This window comes from Stenella coeruleoalba (genome assembly GCF_951394435.1).
Source record: "Stenella coeruleoalba genome assembly, chromosome: 7".
NCBI lineage: Eukaryota > Metazoa > Chordata > Mammalia > Artiodactyla > Delphinidae > Stenella > Stenella coeruleoalba.
Window position 1 is genome coordinate 32,632,394 of NC_137153.1, and position 17,090 is coordinate 32,649,483.

At 40.3% G+C, this 17,090-nt stretch overlaps 1 protein-coding gene across 3 annotated transcripts in view; it reads left to right on the forward strand.

Annotated features, from left to right (window-relative positions):
- The first annotated feature begins 2,184 nt into the window (after positions 1-2,184).
- The window catches only part of LOC307188489 (uncharacterized protein), a 118,699-nt gene continuing 103,793 nt past the window's right edge, over positions 2,185-17,090 (forward strand). The window contains exons 1-3 of one of the 3 annotated variants that reach the window (XM_079925646.1): positions 2,185-2,317; positions 6,667-6,908; positions 8,889-8,979. The gene's annotated coding sequence lies outside the window, so the exon portion shown is untranslated. Of the gene's footprint in view, positions 2,318-6,666; positions 6,909-8,888; positions 8,980-12,799; positions 16,130-17,090 lie in introns of those variants that run through there. The other 2 variants (XM_079925652.1, XM_079925650.1) reach the window with 2 other exon arrangements.

A 17,090-nucleotide genomic window follows, 5' to 3' on the forward strand; every position in this document is an offset into this window, starting at 1 on the left:
TGAAAAATGAATAGAGAGAATAGTGGAACACAGACCCATTGTTCAAAGACACAGTCACTTTAGGGAAAGAAGAAAAGAATGGGTAGGTGAATCTTCTCTGGGATTGCAGGGTTCAGCTCAATGAAGACTGTCCTGTATAAAAGAAACTCCTCTAAATGCTTGAATTCTTAGCTCTCCAGAGATCTGAGTTTTCTTTTCCCCAGTCCCTGTGGGTTGCTGTGGGGAATGTGCCAAACCTATCATTTGAGATAAAAATTTATGGTGAGGTAAGCTTCTAGGCTGGGGGAAGGAAAACTTAGTGACTGAAATGGGGGATGCTAAGCACTGGGGGGCAAGAAGGAACAAGGAGCTAGTAATGGATGTAACAAATGCTGCAGCTGCCAGCAAAGCCTGGATTGAAGTTCCTTCCTGAAAATGAGGACCTGGGCAAGAATGACCACTCAGATGTAAACAGTGTCTCTGACTGGGAATTCTCATCTGCCTGCCGGTGGGCCAGAGCTGAGCAAGTCCTTTCTCTCCTCTGTATGCACACTGAATTGGTTAGTAAGTGACATGTCAGAGGACAGGAATCATATTCAGTGGATCTTTCAAATCCAGGAGTTTGAGGCTAATGAAATTAGTGTGTGGCCAGGGCTCTGCCAACTAGAAGTAAGTCACTGCAGCCACCCTGCAATGCATTTTCAGCCTGAAGGGAGCATCAGGGAGGAATTTCGGGAGATTTGTTTCTGAGCCTGTACAAAATAATACTCTCCTAATGCTAAGAAAGATTAAATGTAAATTAATATTGACTACGAGTAACATATTTAAAAAATAATCGCCGAGTGGGGGATGGCTTAAAGTGGAGAGATTATATAATATGGTGTCCAAAGACTAAATCTCCCCTGACCACTGTTTCATGGGCTATAAGTAAGATATATTACAATGGCAATTAATGGGAACGTTTTTAGTCAAGGCTTCTCTGCTATTGACTTGAGAGCAAACACTCTGAGAGTATAAATTACTCTTGCTATGTGCTGACTCTGAATGAACAGTATTTCATGTGCAGTGACATGGTCTAAGCTATAGACTTGGAATTGAATGGCATCTGTTTCAATTGTTTTGTTCTCTCAAGAGCAACTAGATAGAAAAAAGTGGTCAATTTGACCCTTGTGGGAGCGTGTTGCAAATCTAAACCTGTGTCCCTCATACCATAAATGAAATACATTTGTAAATTTGTAAGTGTTTTCCTTCTGTTCATTGATGCTTGAGTATAATCTCAAGCTTTGGGAGCAACATTTCATACATAAGTACTTGGTTTTCTTCCTTTCTTCTTTCTCTTTCTCCTCTCTCTCTCTGTTTCTCTCTCTCTCTCTCTCTCTTTCTCCATCTTATGTAATTGGATAGAACTGGGCACCTAGGATGATGTGGTGTTACTATAGTGGGATTTTTTTTTTTTTAAATCAACTCTAACTTACCCTTTTAAAAATTTCATAAATACAGGTGTCGGTGCCATTTGGAATAGTCTCTATAACAATTTCTGTCTCCACATTTACTGTGTTTCAGCAAATTTACCTAACAGATGGTGAGTGGGCAATTTTTAAAGGGGCATTTTTTTACAAGAGCGGAGAGGGAAGGAATTAGAGACAGGCACATACTATATTTGAAGTTACCTCCACGTGTATTTTATGTATGTATACCCATACAATTAAGAAGTCTTTGGATGTTTTATCTTCAAGAATAATTCAGATAATGGATTACTTGAATATCATAAACATTTAGGGTTTAACAGATTTGTTACATACAGACGTTGTATCATGGATTTAAAAGACCATAGCCAGCGGGCAGCGGCGGGCGGAACGACCGAGGGGCGGCGCGGGCTGGGCGGCGGGTGCGGGGGTCCGTGCTTCCTCGTGGTGGAGGGCTGGGGTTCGCCGGAGACGCCGGGTTGCTCCGCGTTGCCAGGTTACCGAGAGCGTGCCCCGCGCCCGCTCTTCCGCCCGGGCCGCCCTCGGCGCCGCCTGAGCCGTGGTGCGGGCTGCGCGGGGCGTCGGTTCCGCGGAAGCCTGGGTACGGCGCTGCGTGCGGGACTCTCGTCGCTCGTGGACGGGGCGCGAGCGCGCGGGGGACGTAGGGCGCCGACCTGGGGTTCCCCGGCGCTCCGGCTCCGCTCAGGGCGCCCGCTCAGGGGCCTCCGGCGCGAGGCCCCCTTTCCGGTCAAGATGGCGGCGTCCAGGCGGGCGGCGCCGAGGTGAGCTGGAGCTGGGCCCGGAGAGGGACGAGTCTGCCACGCCCAGGACCTGGACCCCGCGCTGGTCTCCAGTCTCCCGGGGAGCGGCGGGTGAGTGGGTGCGGCCGCGCGTAGGTCCTTCTCGTGGGGTGGTCAGCTCTCCGTGCGTCCGCAGACTTCTTTCCTCTGATAGTCAGATCTGGGGTGGCCCAGGTTGGAGGCGAGGGTGCTTGATTGGGGAAACCTGAGGGGTTTAAGGACTCTGTTGGGATCGTTTCAGACCCCAGCAAGAAGCTGAGCAAGTTTTCTCCTGACTCTCTTCCCGGCTAAGTTTTCTCCCTTCTCTGAAGACGCTAGCTTTTCTGAATCACTTTGTTACCCGGGGGGGATACAGTTGGTGGTTCTGACCGTGGAACGTAGGACCCGGCGCGGGGAAGCCTGAGCTGGTTCTAGTTACTTTGTTTGCAAAGCACTTGTCTTGTCTTTGGAATCTTTGTGTATGTAACCAACGTTGGGAAGAGCCAGCGTTTTCTCCTCCAAAACACTGCGAGGGGTAACTTTATACGTAAGAAACAAGTGGGCGTTCACATCCATCTCTTCTCCAACCACTGAGCCTTGGTTGTGTTTCCTTTCTTTAAGTTTGTCTCGTTTTGAAGTGATAACAAAAGCAAACAAAAAAGACCATAGCCAACTACACAAAGTATACTGTAGTCTCAGTCCTGCCATTAATTAGCTATGTTACTTTAAGTCATTTAATTTTTCTAGGCCTCATTTTTCTCATGTGATGTTTTTTCTTTGAAAAAGTATAGTTTCTAGAAGCCTCTAATCTCTGTGTCATAGTTCAGTTTGGAGAAAACCTGTTCTTATCCAAACTCCATGACATTGTATTTCCAGCTCCAACTTTGGACTTTGAGTGAGTTGGGGGCAACTTTTTAAGGATATTTTCACACAGCTTTTTTAGTTAATATCAGTCTAGCTGACTTGTCATACTCAGACTTTCTCCCATATTCTTTTACCAGTGTGTTCCTTAGTCATATATATAAAGACTGTTGTGGGAAAAATGACCTCCTGGGTCAGCTTACTGCATGGTCATCGACACAGGGCAGGGAGTAAGATTCTGTGGATTTTACAGAAGCAGATACAGGTTTCATTATCCATGTCCTCTCCCCTTTCATCTTACAAAGACAGCAGGCTTTTCTTGGAGAACTGCCAGATAATGCCATCCTGCCTCCTCACGGGCCCCGGGGATGAGTCGCCCAGGGACTGAACTCCAGTAAAGCAGGTGATTGGCTCATGGGTAGGCATCTGACCTCGGCTAAGTCTATCAGACTCCTCCCCAGGAGTTTTCTCTCAGAGAAACATGGAAGAATTGTCTTTTCTCTCTGGAATTTCTAAGCTGGGGAGATATGACTCTGGGACTCCCAGTTACCATCCAGCACAAGAAGAGACTTTCTGTAAAATAAAGTCTTGCAGAGGTAAGCAAGGCTGGGCGATGGAGAGAGAGCTGGAACCCTGCTGATACTCTGGAACTTCCAGATCCAACTGTATCTGAATATGGCTGCATCCCTGAATTTCTAGTACTTGTTTGTTGTGGTTGTTGTCGTTGTTTGGTTTTTGTTTTTAAATTTCCTTTGACTATTTTGAATTTGTTTTCAGCCATGTGCATTTGAAAGCATCGTAGCTAAAAGAGCTAATTTCCTACATTAATGTCAGGTTTGCTGACTGGCATTCCTTAAGTGAAAAATAATATCCGCTATTTTCTTTAAATAAAATCCTTCTAGCTCAGGTTTGAGATATTCAAAACTCTGCCTCCTACCCCCCTCTTTTCCAACATTTACTATGTCACCTTGAAGCATTTGTGACCACATCTTTCCCATCTAGACGCAGTTGAGAGAGAGAGCAAAGACTTCTGATACAAACTGCAACCTATACGCCGCCTACCTGGAAGCTTTAGAACATACTTGATTCTTGTCATTAAAGCAAATCTTTTGTTGTTGTCTCCAGGGCACAGAAGCATTTTCATGGCATAATCGAGTACGAAGTACATTAAGCCTAACTCTACTTCTCACCCTCTCTTACTTTAAATAGGCAGAAAAGAACAATCTCAAACACATTTTCCCAACAAATAAAATACATATACGATTATGTTTAGAAGACGTTTATGCAACATATAGTTAGACTGATTAATTAATGGACCTTTCGCCAATTGGCACAGTAAATATATATGTTCAATGTGCTTAATTAAAAAGAAGACAGTAACATATTTTTACAGGTTAATTATCTGAGAAGAGTATTGTGCCAGCACACTTGATGCTACAGTATTTCATGTTTGACAGGTAATCTTCTTTCAGTTATATTTACTGCTAAATGTTTCTTGGATCGAGCTATTAAATTATAAGGTCAAAAGTAAAATGATATGAAATTACAATGAAAAGGGACACATATCCCACTTTATGAGAATAGAAGTTTTAATTTCTTTTCAATACTACTAGTAGGGACCACAGTACTAATTTGAGCCCTTACTATGAGCCACTGTGCCCATATACATTTAGTTCTTACAGTAGTTCTGCAAAGGGCATATAATAATCCACACTGTAAAGCTGAAGAAAGCGATTCTCATAGCTGAAAGTCACATAGCTGGTGAGTGGCAAAGTCTAGATTCAAACTTGGAGTCGTCTGACAATGCCCAGGTTGTTGACCACTATGTACACTGCTCAATTGTTGCACCAATAAAGAAGTGCTTGAAATAATTATAGATTTGCCTACCCTGAAACTGCGGTGATTTAAAGACATCAAAGTTGCCAGTTGCTTAACCACATCTACTTACAGTAAGAAATTACATTTTATTTCATTTCTCAAACAAGATTAATTCTGCAGGCCCATAGAAACTTGAGCACACAAATCCTACCTCCAAATGAAAGATGCTTGTTTTCCACTATTCAACAGATGGCCCTGTACAGAGGCAATAAATATATAGTAGAATTTTCATTCAAATAAATGAGAAGAGAGGTTTCTTCTTGTCCTGATTCAGTGCCCATCATTATGGATTATGATGGCTCTTCCCAAACTTTACTTCATTCACTCCACTCTTTCTACAAAACTCCAGTAATGGAATCCATCATTCAGATATATGTGCAAAGCAAAGGACTGTATTAATACAGTTGCTGAAAGTCAAGTTGATAGAGCACAGGAAATACATCCTAATAAATGCAACATTAATGTTTGTGTGGGCCTTGGAGTGAGGGGTAGAAGAATTTTCAGTTTAATGGAATATTTTGCCTCTTGCTATGAAAGTGTGGCTTAATAGTCTTGTAATTGGTCATTTACAGAATCCTCCATCTCTGGGTTTCATGCTTTCTTTACTCTGCAGCTGTTGATTCCTTCTCTTGTTCTGGATGGAAGATAGCAACGAAGCCACTTCAAAGGGCTCAGCCTGCCTTTTTGTGTTATTGTTTAGATGAAGATATTTCCATTTATTAAAGCACACTATTTAAACATTTTTATCATGTTTCAAACTTGACTGTGTTCTGAAGGTATGAGCACAGGCAGACATAATGGGGGATGTTTTCCAGGAGAGAACATAGACCATACCCTTATCAAAGGAATTATCAGAATTTTCATGTATGGATTGAGAATCAAATTCTGGAGTTAGACCTGAATTTAAATTCATACTCACAACTTATTACCAGTCTCATCTTGATTAAATGGTTACCACACTTCTCATCAATTTCCTTATCTTTGAAAGCGGAATAAGAGAAGTATGCCTGGTGGAGTTACACATAAAGCTCATCTGATAGAATATTCATAAGGATTTTGCACAAAATATACATGGAAATATTTTAGCACCGAGTTTAGCATGCGATTCGTCTTCAATACATTTAAGAGCTATTATTTTATTATTATTATGCTATCATTAAATATCAGTATTACTTAAATGTCATTATTGCTAAAATTGCTGTAAAACTACCGCAATAACCCATGATGAATTGCCCTCTTCTGTTTCCTTTGTTTAAATGGAAAATATATATATAAATCTAGACAGAGAACACTTTGGTGATCCTATTCAGTGGAGTGAGAATTTCCATGGCCCTGATTAAAACAAATCCTGAATTGCATGGACTTAAGATAGCAGAGAGGGGCTTCCCTGGTGGCGCAGTGGTTGAGAGTTCGTGACCCGATCCGGGAAGATCCCACATGCTGCGGAGCGGCTGGGCCTGTGGGCCATGGCTGCTGAGCCTGCGCATCCGGAGCCTGTGCTCCGCAACGGGAGAGGCTGCAACAGTGAGAGGCCCGCGTACCGCAAAGAAGAAAAAAAAGATAGCAGAGAGGCTAAGAGATTTGAAGTTAGACATCCCCAAGTGTGAATTCTACTGTGACCCTCTTCTAGCTCTAGAACCTTGAGGAAGTTACTTAAACTTTCTGAGCTTTACTACTAGTTTCCTCATCTGTATCTTTTTCAGGACTATTTATCAAGGATCTTCCTGTTCTCTATGCTTGGACGTATCAATGAATAAATCAGACAAGAGCCTTTGCCTGCTTGCTCCTTCTTGCACGCTTTCTCCCTCCTTACACTCTCGTGTGGAAACGGATGTTATAAATAAATTCTATGCTTTGTCACAAGTTGATGGACGCTACGGGATAAGGAAAAGGATGTGAAGCTCACTGAAGAGGCTTGGGTTGGGAGTGCTGGAGGAGTGTACAGGTAGGTTCTGATTTTAAATAGGGTAGTCAGGGTGGATTTTATAAGTTGACATTTGAGCAAAGACTTGAAGTGAGGGAGTTGTCAGAATGTATGATGGGGAGACCACTCCCTGGGAGCAAGAATAACCAGAATCCTCCATCTCTGCCAGAGTTTTCTGCCAAAACTCTAAGGCAGAAATATGCCGGGCAGCTTGGAGGAATATCAAGGAGGCCACCCTGGCTGACTTAGTCAGTGGGGAGGAAGAGACAGCAGGAGGGCTGGAGGTCGGATATGTGATGGGTAAGTCCTGGGAGGCCATCACATGCATTGTGTCTTTTACTCTAAATGTAGGCAGCCAGGGGCAGGATTTTAGCCGAGGTGTGGCATGAACTGTCTCTTGTTTGAAAAGCATAACTCCATCTGTGGCCTTGAGGATGTGGGGAGAGAGTGGAGTCAGGGAGAATCTCGGGAGGCGACTACAGGATCCTCGGGGTCTATGTTGGTGGCCTGCACCAGGCTGCTAGCGGCTGGTAATTCTCAGAAGTGGCACATTGGGAAGGTTGTGACAGCATTTCGTGGTAGATTGAATGCAAGAATGGAAAGGAAGAGGGGGTCAAGGGTGAATTCGAGATTTAAGGCTTGGGGAACTGGAAAGGTGTGGTTACTGTCACCTAAGATGGAAAAAGTTTGGGGTAGAGCATGTTTTGGGGGGTTAAAGACCAGTTTTGGAGGTATAAGATTTGAGATGTTTTCGTGACGTCCAAGTAGAGATGCTGAGTACACAGTTGGATACACAAGTCTGCAGTTCTGAAGAAAGGTCTAAACTAGAGATACACTTTAATACAATGGAGATATTAAGAATAATTACATGGAAGCGCTATTTTAAAGATAAAATGAAGTAATGCAATTAGCACTCTGTCTTCTCAAAACATTTAATAACTGTTAGCTAAAATAATTACCTGAAATGAAAAAATACCTATAGTTTGTTTTGTTGTTTGCAGTAAAAGTGAATAAAATGTCACAATTATTTTAGTAGTATTTGTGACACAGTAGTTTTAGTTAAGACACCATGACTACAAACATTTACAATAAACCTTTCAGTCTCCTACTTTTCACTCTGATAGGGTACTTGGAACCATATTTTGTAAGGTTTAAGTTCGTTGTCATAGGGTACCTCTTTAATTAGAAGTAATTCTGAACTGTCTAGTTCCATGCAGTTTTATATACATATATGTATAATTATTATTTTATGATTTATCAAACTCAGTTGAAAATTTGCATCACTGATATACATTAGAATTTAAGCATTTACCCAGGTATTCAAGGTAAAAAATGTACTTGTCTTGTAATTTCCATAGGGGTACTTACTTTCACATCTTCCCTTCACTTTGCAATCGAAAACATGGCAGGGGAAATATTATCTTACTGGTCTTTAAGTTCCCCTTAGCTATCTGCAAGTCCTTAATCAGCCTTTGTGGCTTAACCAAAATTCTCTTCCATCTTCATTCCGCTAACAGATATCGGTCTAAGCATGTACTTATACTAAAAAATGCATGACCACGTTGTCTCTACACATCTATAATTTTATGTTAACACTATCATTATGTAAGCTATACTTTAATTGTAATTATAACAGAGTTTATGTCAACACACATCCATTTCTAGTGTTCATCTGGTGTTCAAGGGGAGAGCAGCATGTCGTAAATTTTATCAAAATATAACATCTGAAGAATAGAACAGAGGGTAATTGTGTAATTCTGTATTCACTCTAATTAAGTTCAGTGGAGTTGGCATAATAGAATTAAGATGAAAAAAAAAAAGACATTGAGGTACCATGGCTCCCTCTCCTAACACACCCTTTTCGTATCCGAGAGCAGAGACTCAGCACCTTTCTGTACAGAAATGGAGACAGGAAGAGGCCACAGGATGAATGACAGGCACGAATGAGGTGGAACTTTGAAGAGCAACATGGAAATGAAATACTTCTTTTGTATTTGGTAGGTGGGGAAAATGTACCAGCGTGTATGCCTACTGGGACCACGTTTTCCAGAACAGTTAAGCCCAGTGTCAACTATGCTGTCCCACCTTCCTCGTAAGTAGGAACGTACTGTTACTTGAATCTTTGCTTCCTGTTTCTTGATACCTGGTTGAGAAGATTATCACAGGACCTGCATCTTGTTAGCAAATACACTGTTTTGAAATGATTGACACTCACTGAAGAGTGGCAACTCCAAGCTTGCTCTCTCTTGATCTTGGACTATTTAAGTCTGGAGTGCAAGAGTGGGTTATGGGGAAAGACCATTGGAATTCTTATGTCTTCAGCATAATGGTTATAGCATAATGGTTAGGAGTGTAGGTGCTGGTTCAAATCTCTGCTTTCCACTTGCTAACCATATGAGCTTGGGCAATTTACCTGATTACCTGAACCTCAATACTCCTGCCTATAAAATGATGTTAATAATATTTCATCCCCATAGACTTGTTTTCAATGTTAAAATGAAGTCACTTACACCAAGCACTTAATACAATGCCTAGAGCATAGTAAAGTCTATTATTATTACTATTACTACTACTACTACTATTATTATTATTACTATCACGATGCCAGGTGCTATTTTTCCTATGCCTTATTCCATTATCTTCTGCCCTGTCCCCCCATTTCTGTCTTGTTTCTGTACAAGGGTAGGTTTGTCACAGAGCATTTTCTTTCCCTAGTGTCTGACTCTTAGTCATCAAGGTGACTGGTCCACGACCCGGCATTCATTGCTGCTCGTTGAAGCGACCCATTTTGAGAAGGGGAGTTGGATATTGATGCCAAGTTGGGTCAAGGAGAGAGAATTTCACTCAGAGAGCTAAGTGAAATATTCAGCCCTCAGAAGGAGAATCAGGCAAAGGGCAACATGCTTAATTTCATACCTTAGTGATTAAGAACAAGTCAGACAGGCTGGATTTGAACTCATTTCCATCATGTACTGACAACGGGATCTTAGGTGCTTTTGTAACCCGTCTGAGGCTCAGTCAACATCTGAAAGAGACGAATAACATTATCAGGACCTAGCGTATAGCCTCGTTGTAATAAGTGAGTAAATCCTTTTAAAACGTTCAGCACGTTGTTTGGCATATAAACACTTAATAAAATTTAGCTTCTTTGACTACTACCGCTGCTAATATTATTAAGTAGCTGAGCAGATCCGAGGCCCATTTTTTTCTTAGATTGCACATAATCATTTGGACAACCAGCTCACATTGATCAACCGTTGCTTATATATAAACGCCCATGAACCCAAAGGTGCTTTAACTCTCTCCCAGTCAGAGCCTGTTCTGGGGGCAGAAGCAACACCGGCACTACCCCCGTCATCTTTGCCTTTATTGTCACTACACTGGCCTGCCGTACTGAGCACTTTCTGTTTGCCAGGCACCAAATTTAGCCCTGCGTATGCACTGTATCATATAGTTCTCACACTCAGGTGGGAGACATTATCATCATCCCCAATTTTCAGATAAAGACGCCGAGGTGTTGGAAAGGTAAGAAACTTGACCCACAGCAAGAGATGGAGCCGGAGTATTCAAACCCTTCTCTCTGACCTCAAGAACCCTTAAATATTAGCATACTACTACATCCTGGTAAGAAAATCTGCTTCCAGCCACTCTGGTGAGAGTAGAAATGATTCTCAGTCCCCACATTCCTCTATTGCCCATGCCACCCTAGCCTCAGGACTAGGGGGGAAAGGAAGTGATCTCTTCAAAGAGCAGCCAAAGGGAACCTACTCCCTTCTGCCTTTTCATAATCAACTAACCAATATTTTATTTCCTTCTTAAGAGTCCCCACATGTTCCTTTTGGTACTTAGCTTGGCCTTTTAGAATTCTGACATTCTGTACGTGACTCATCCACTGTATTTCACGTTAATTTATTGAGGTCAAGTATAGGGTCTTACTCATCCTGAAGTCCAGTTATCCCCTGTCACATCTAACTCTGTTCATTTCTTCTTGTAGGACATCTGCAGATATTTATTTGAATTTTGTTGAATTGTTCTCATCAATAGTACATTAAAAGTTATACAGAAAGTGCTTTCTTATAAGGAAAACCGTCTAAATAGATTTCTAGCTCTTTACTTTTTATAGCACTATTGTAGAGATTATAGATCTCCAGGTAATACTTTTTAGATTGAGTTCTTCATATCATCTTATTTTTACATATAATGATAAATCTGAATTTTCTCTATCAAACCTCCAAGACTTCACTGGCTTGTAAGTTAGCTTGTTGATTATGTGTTGTTGACTTTTCCATTTACAATGATATTTGATCCTGGTAAGGATGGGGCTGGGTGGGAAGGTACATCTTAGGGCCGTAAATTGGTTTTGTAGAGAACTAACATAAAGATCTAAAGTCTCATCATATTTCTGCAGAACTCATGAATCATTTTATTATAATTCCGTTCATTCAGGGAGTATAACACCATTTTCAAATTGTTATTCCTAATTCGTTCATCTTCTCTTCCTTAGTCTTAGTGAGAAGAGAGCAGGCTGAATGGAAGAAAGTCATTATGACCACTGGGGCCACTAGGGTAGGCATCAGTCCCAGAGTTTTGTTTTCATCTCTCCACTATTAATATTGGCTAATGTCTTGAGTGCTTACTTGGTGCAAATTACTTAGCCGACCATGGCAAATGGATTGTGTCATTTCATCCCCTGATAGTCATACAATTAATGTATGTATTATTATGATATCCCATAATGCATACATGGAACAGAGCCTCAGAAGTAGTTATTTGCTCACCAAAATATGGTAGATGTGGAATTTGGACTCAGGTCTGATAGACTCCTAAGTCACTCCTAGTGATTTTTACCACTAAATTAAAGTTGTATACCTCTGGAGAGTAGATAGTTTCTAAAATTTCCTCAGCTCTAACATTTTATAATTAAATTTTTGTCTGATGGCAAGCTTAACAGTTACGATGGGTAGGAAGGAATGCCAGCCTGTTGAATGGAATTTCCCTGAAATAAGCCTGTTTTATGACACCAGTTCACTCATTCATTCACTCAGCATGTATTGAATTTTGCTCTGTGCAAAGGCATTTTAGGCATCACAGTGGAGTGAGCGCCCCTTCCATAGACTCTCCTGCAGCACTCAGAGAAGTCTTGGACTGGTTTGCCTGTTATGGAATGGGGCTTGGTGATAGAAGCCTGGTTTGTCCTCCACTGATAAAACTAAGACATACTCATATGAGTTTATAGGCATCTTGAAGCCGTGGGATAGTAACATACATGAATCTTACCATTTTTGCCTGGGATTAATGATATAAAGGCTTTGGATTTGGGTATGGAAAATGGGTGCAATTATGGGTGTGTTGGTTCTACATATACATGGACATCACGTGTCATCAGCCTGCAGCTACCTGCCATTCCTCACTACTCCTTCTTTTCACAAACCAAACAAGTACCTTCTTATCTCTCCTGTGGATAAGCTCTTGACAGTGGCACTAGGGCCTCCCTCAATAAGTACATCATTGGCTAAACCAGTGGTTTCTCAGATATGCTCATTGAACAGCCCTTAAGGTGGATTGACATTCCACTGCCTAGAATAGAATATGGTGTTCTTTAGAAATCGGGGGGGGGGGGGGAAAATAGGCCACCAGATGTACTGTCTTTAATTTAAATTGTTTATATATATATATATATATATATATATATATATATGTGTGTATATATATATGTGTATATATATATATATGAACAATTGTTATATATGTGTATGTATACTTGTTCATATGTATGAATGATTTAAAATTGAAGAGATTATATATATATACACACACACATATATATATGTATATTTAAATTTTGGCTTCTGTTAGCAAATTAAATTATTAGCAGATCCATACTGCAGGGAAATAACCAATCAGATTTCATTCAATAGCTTGCTTTTCTGTAGATTTATGGTTGTGATTTTATATCTGCAGGTATGTTTGCTGAAGAAAATATTTCTACCACTTTACACAAAATTAAATTCATTTAATGCCAATGCGGCATGTCTCAAATGTCTTAGTACAGTTTTAATCTTTAATCGCATCAGAAGTATGGAATTAGAAACATACCCCAAAATCATTTGAAGATATAATTACTTTCATTTCCCTTATCCTTTTGAGACTTTTGAAAAATAAGTATTTAGTTGTACTTATCTGTTTCTGTCTCTCTAAGGATAGCAAACACTGAAACACAATTCTTTTTAAAAGTCAATATTAAAAATATATTGTCCAAGATGATCAAAACTAAGGAAGTGGCAAAGAAATTCAAAAATTTAAACTTTAAAAGGGTGCTTTTTTTGTGAATGTGTAGTACTTGTTCTTCTGAAGGAATTAATCTTTTTAAAAATTTAATTAACTTATTTTTTATTGAAGTATACTTGGTTTACAGCGTTGTGTTAATTACTGCTGTACAGCAAAGTGACTCTGTTATACATATGTATATACATTCTTTTTCATATTCTTTTCCATTATGGTTTATCACAGGATATTGAATATAGTTCCCTGTGCTATATAGTAGGACCTTGTTGTTTAGCCAGTCTATATACACCAGTTTGCATCTGCTAATCCCAAACTCCCAGTTCGTCCCTCTCCCACCTGCTTCCCCCTTGGCAGCCACCAGTCTATTCTCTATGTCTCTGATTCTGTTTCTGTTTCATAGATAGGTTCATTTGTGTCATATTTTAGATTCCACATATAAGTGGTATCATGGTATTTGTCTTTCTCTTTCTGACTTACTTTGCTTAGTATGATAATCTCTAGTTGCATCCATGTTGCTGCTGCAAATGGCATTATTTCATTCTTTTTTTATGGCTGAGTAGTATTTCATTGTATATATGTACCACATCGTCTTTATCCATTCATCTGTTGATGGACATTTAGGTTGTTTCCATGTCTTGGCTATTGTGAATATTGCTGCTGTGAAGATCAGGGTGAATGTGTCTTTTTGAATTATAGTTTGGTCTGGATATACGCCCAGGAGTGGGATTGCTGGATCATATGGTAGGTCTATTTTTAGTTTTCTGAGGAACCTCCATACTGTTTTCCACAGTGGCTGCACCAACTTACATTCCCACCAACAGTGTTGTAGGAGGGTTCCCTTTTCTCCACACCCTCTCCAGCATATGTTATTTGTAGACTTTTTAATGATGGCCATTCTGACTGGTGTGAGGTGGTACCTCATGGTAGTTTTGATTTGCATTTCTTTAATAATTGGCAGTGTTGAGCATCTTTTCATGTGCCTATTGGCCATCTGTATTTCTTCTTTGGAGAAATGTCTCTTTAAGTCTTCTGCCTATTTTTTTCATTGGGTTGTTTGCTTTTATTGTCATCAAGTTGTATGAGCTGTTTGTATATTTTGGAAATGAAGCCCTTGCTGGTCGCATCATTTGCAAATATTTTCTCCCATTCTGTAGGTTGTCTTTTCATTTTGTTTATGGTTTCCTTTGCTGTGCAAAAGCTTGTAAGTTTGATTCGGTCCCCTTTGTTTATTTTCATTTTTATTTCTATTGTTTTGGGAGACTGACCTAAGAAAACATTGGTATGATTTATGTCAGAGAATATTTTGCCTGTGTTCTCTTCTAGAAGTTTTATGGTGTCATGTCTTATGTTTAAGTCTTTAAGACATTTTGAGTTTATTTTCGTGTATGGTGAAAGGATGTGTTCTAACTTCACTGGTTTATATAAGGCTGTCCAACTTTACCAACACCACTTGCGGCAGAGCCTGTCTCTTTCCCATTATATATTCTTGCCTCCTTTGTCAAAGATTAATTGTTAAAGATTAACTGAGGTGTGTGGGTTTATTTCTGGGCTCTGTATTCTGTTCCATTGATCCATATGTCTGTTTTTGTGCCAATACCATGCTGTTTTGATTACTGTGACTTCGGAGTACTGTCTGAGTCTGGGGTGGCTATGCCTCCAACGTTGTTCTTTTTCTTCAGGATTGCTTTGGCAATTCTGGGTCTTTTATGGTTCTGTATGAATTTTAGGATTATTTGTTCTAATTGCGTGAAAAATGTCATGGATAATTTGATAGGGATCGCATTAAATCTGTAGATTGCTTTGGGTAGTATGAGCATTTTAACAATATTAATTCCTCCAACCCAAGAACATGAGATGTCTTTCCATTTCTTTGAATCATCTTCACTTTCCTTTATTAATGTCTTACAGTTCTCAGCGTATAAGTCTTTTGCCTTCTTGGTGAGGTTTATTCCTAAGTATTTTATTTTTGGGGTTGTGATTTTAAAAGGCATTGTGTTTTTACATTCCCTTTCCGATATTTCATTGTTGGTATAAAGAAATGCAACCAATTTCTGTATGTTAATCTTGTATTCTGCTACCTTGCTGAATTCGTTTATCAGTTGTAGTAGTTTTCATGTAGAGTCTTTAGGGTTTTCTATATATAGTATCGTATCATCTGCATCTAATGACAATCTTACCTCTTCCTGAAGGAATTAATCTTGAAGTTCTACTAAGACTTTTGGGATACCTGTTTTAATGAGCCACCACTTCCTGCCTGAGATTGCACTATGCACCAGAGATTCTAGAATTAGCATAATAAAACTAATAATGCAAACAACAGCAACAAATCTTCACAAACCTTCCTTGCAAGGAAGTAAAGTCCACTGGAAAAACAGACAAGTGAAACACACATTCAAAATGGCAGTGATTCTCAAACATTTATGTGCTGAAAAATCATGACAAGCATGATAACCAGGGCAATTACTAGACCCCTTCTCCAGCTGGTCAGGTGTAAGGTCCTGTAACTCTATTTTTGGTGAATGCCTCCAGGAGAGTCTGAGACAGATGTTCTCAGTTGTCGTCAACCTTTAGTGTGCATCAGATTTGCCTGAGAATATTGTTAAAACACAGATTGCTGGGCTCCAGTGCCAGAGTTCTAACCAGTTCCCAGGTGTGGCTGATATTGCTGGCCCAGGGACCACATTTTGAGAACCACCTTTCAAAACTCTGCAGTATGCGGTTGTGTGTGTTGTGAATGAGACGGGCCCAGAGAACCAAAGGAGGGCAAAGGGACTCTGCCCTAAATTAGTCAAAGGTAACAATAGCAGCTAGAATTGATTGACCCAAGAAAAAATTATAAGAACTTTACCTGCATTTGCTCATTTAATCCTTTCAGTGAGGTGCATAGGTGCTACTTAGTGTTCCTCTTTTACAGGGGTGTCCAGAGAAGGTAACTACTTTGCCCACGTCCTAAACTGGTAAGTAACAGATTAAGAATTCAAGTCTAGGAAGTCTGATTCCAGAGCCCACACCTCTACCCTTCCTGCATGTAGAGAGGAGTAAACGGTTGTCAGTGAAGCCTTCCTGGGGGCCCTGGCCTCTGAGTGTAGATAGAAGGATGAGTGGACATAAAGATCATTATTTGTGTGTGGTGGGGGTAGGGGAGGAAGTATGAGGGCTTCCAGAAGAGCCCGCCCTCCCCGTACATCTGCTATAAGCAAGTCTGATGATCAGGAGTCCGGAACATGAGTATGACTATGGGATACTGAGAAGGGTTCTAGAACCCTGAGGTTAGAGTTCTGGATCAGTTAGTAGGTAACAGAAAGTGAATGAGTGATTTACCTTACTTTCCACGGGTAGCAGGAAGTTTGGAGATAGTCCCTCTAGCGTTAGTCCAGCTGCTGAAGGGCATCACCAGGGGACTGGGTTGCTTCGCTCTTCCAGCTTCCACATCTCTAGCATGTCCACATAGCTTCAAAGTGACCCCAGAATCTCCAATAGTGTTCCAACAATTTGGGCAGGAAGAAAGAAAAGGAAAAAAAAAAGAAATTAAGTAAGAAAAAAAAGGCAGTGTCTAACTCAGAGAGCAAATTTTTTACCACAGATGGTCAGCAGACTTGCACTTAGATCTCATCAGCTCAGATTTTAAACTGGCCACCTTAGCCTTAAGGATAATGGGGTCTCCTAAACCAGGGCTCTGATAGTAAGGAATAAGGAGAGAGTGGTACTGATTAGCAGTGCCTGCTGTCCCAAACAAATATCCCCAAACTATTTTTTTTTTTCAAACTATTTTTTTTATCCTATATTTTACTTTAAAGAATGGAGGGGAAACATTATGTATCTGTAAATAGCCTTTTAGAAAGGGTACAATTATATAGTTATACAACCCTCTGGAGGGCTCCTTTCTTCTAAAATCTCTTTAAAAACTGTTCAAGGTTA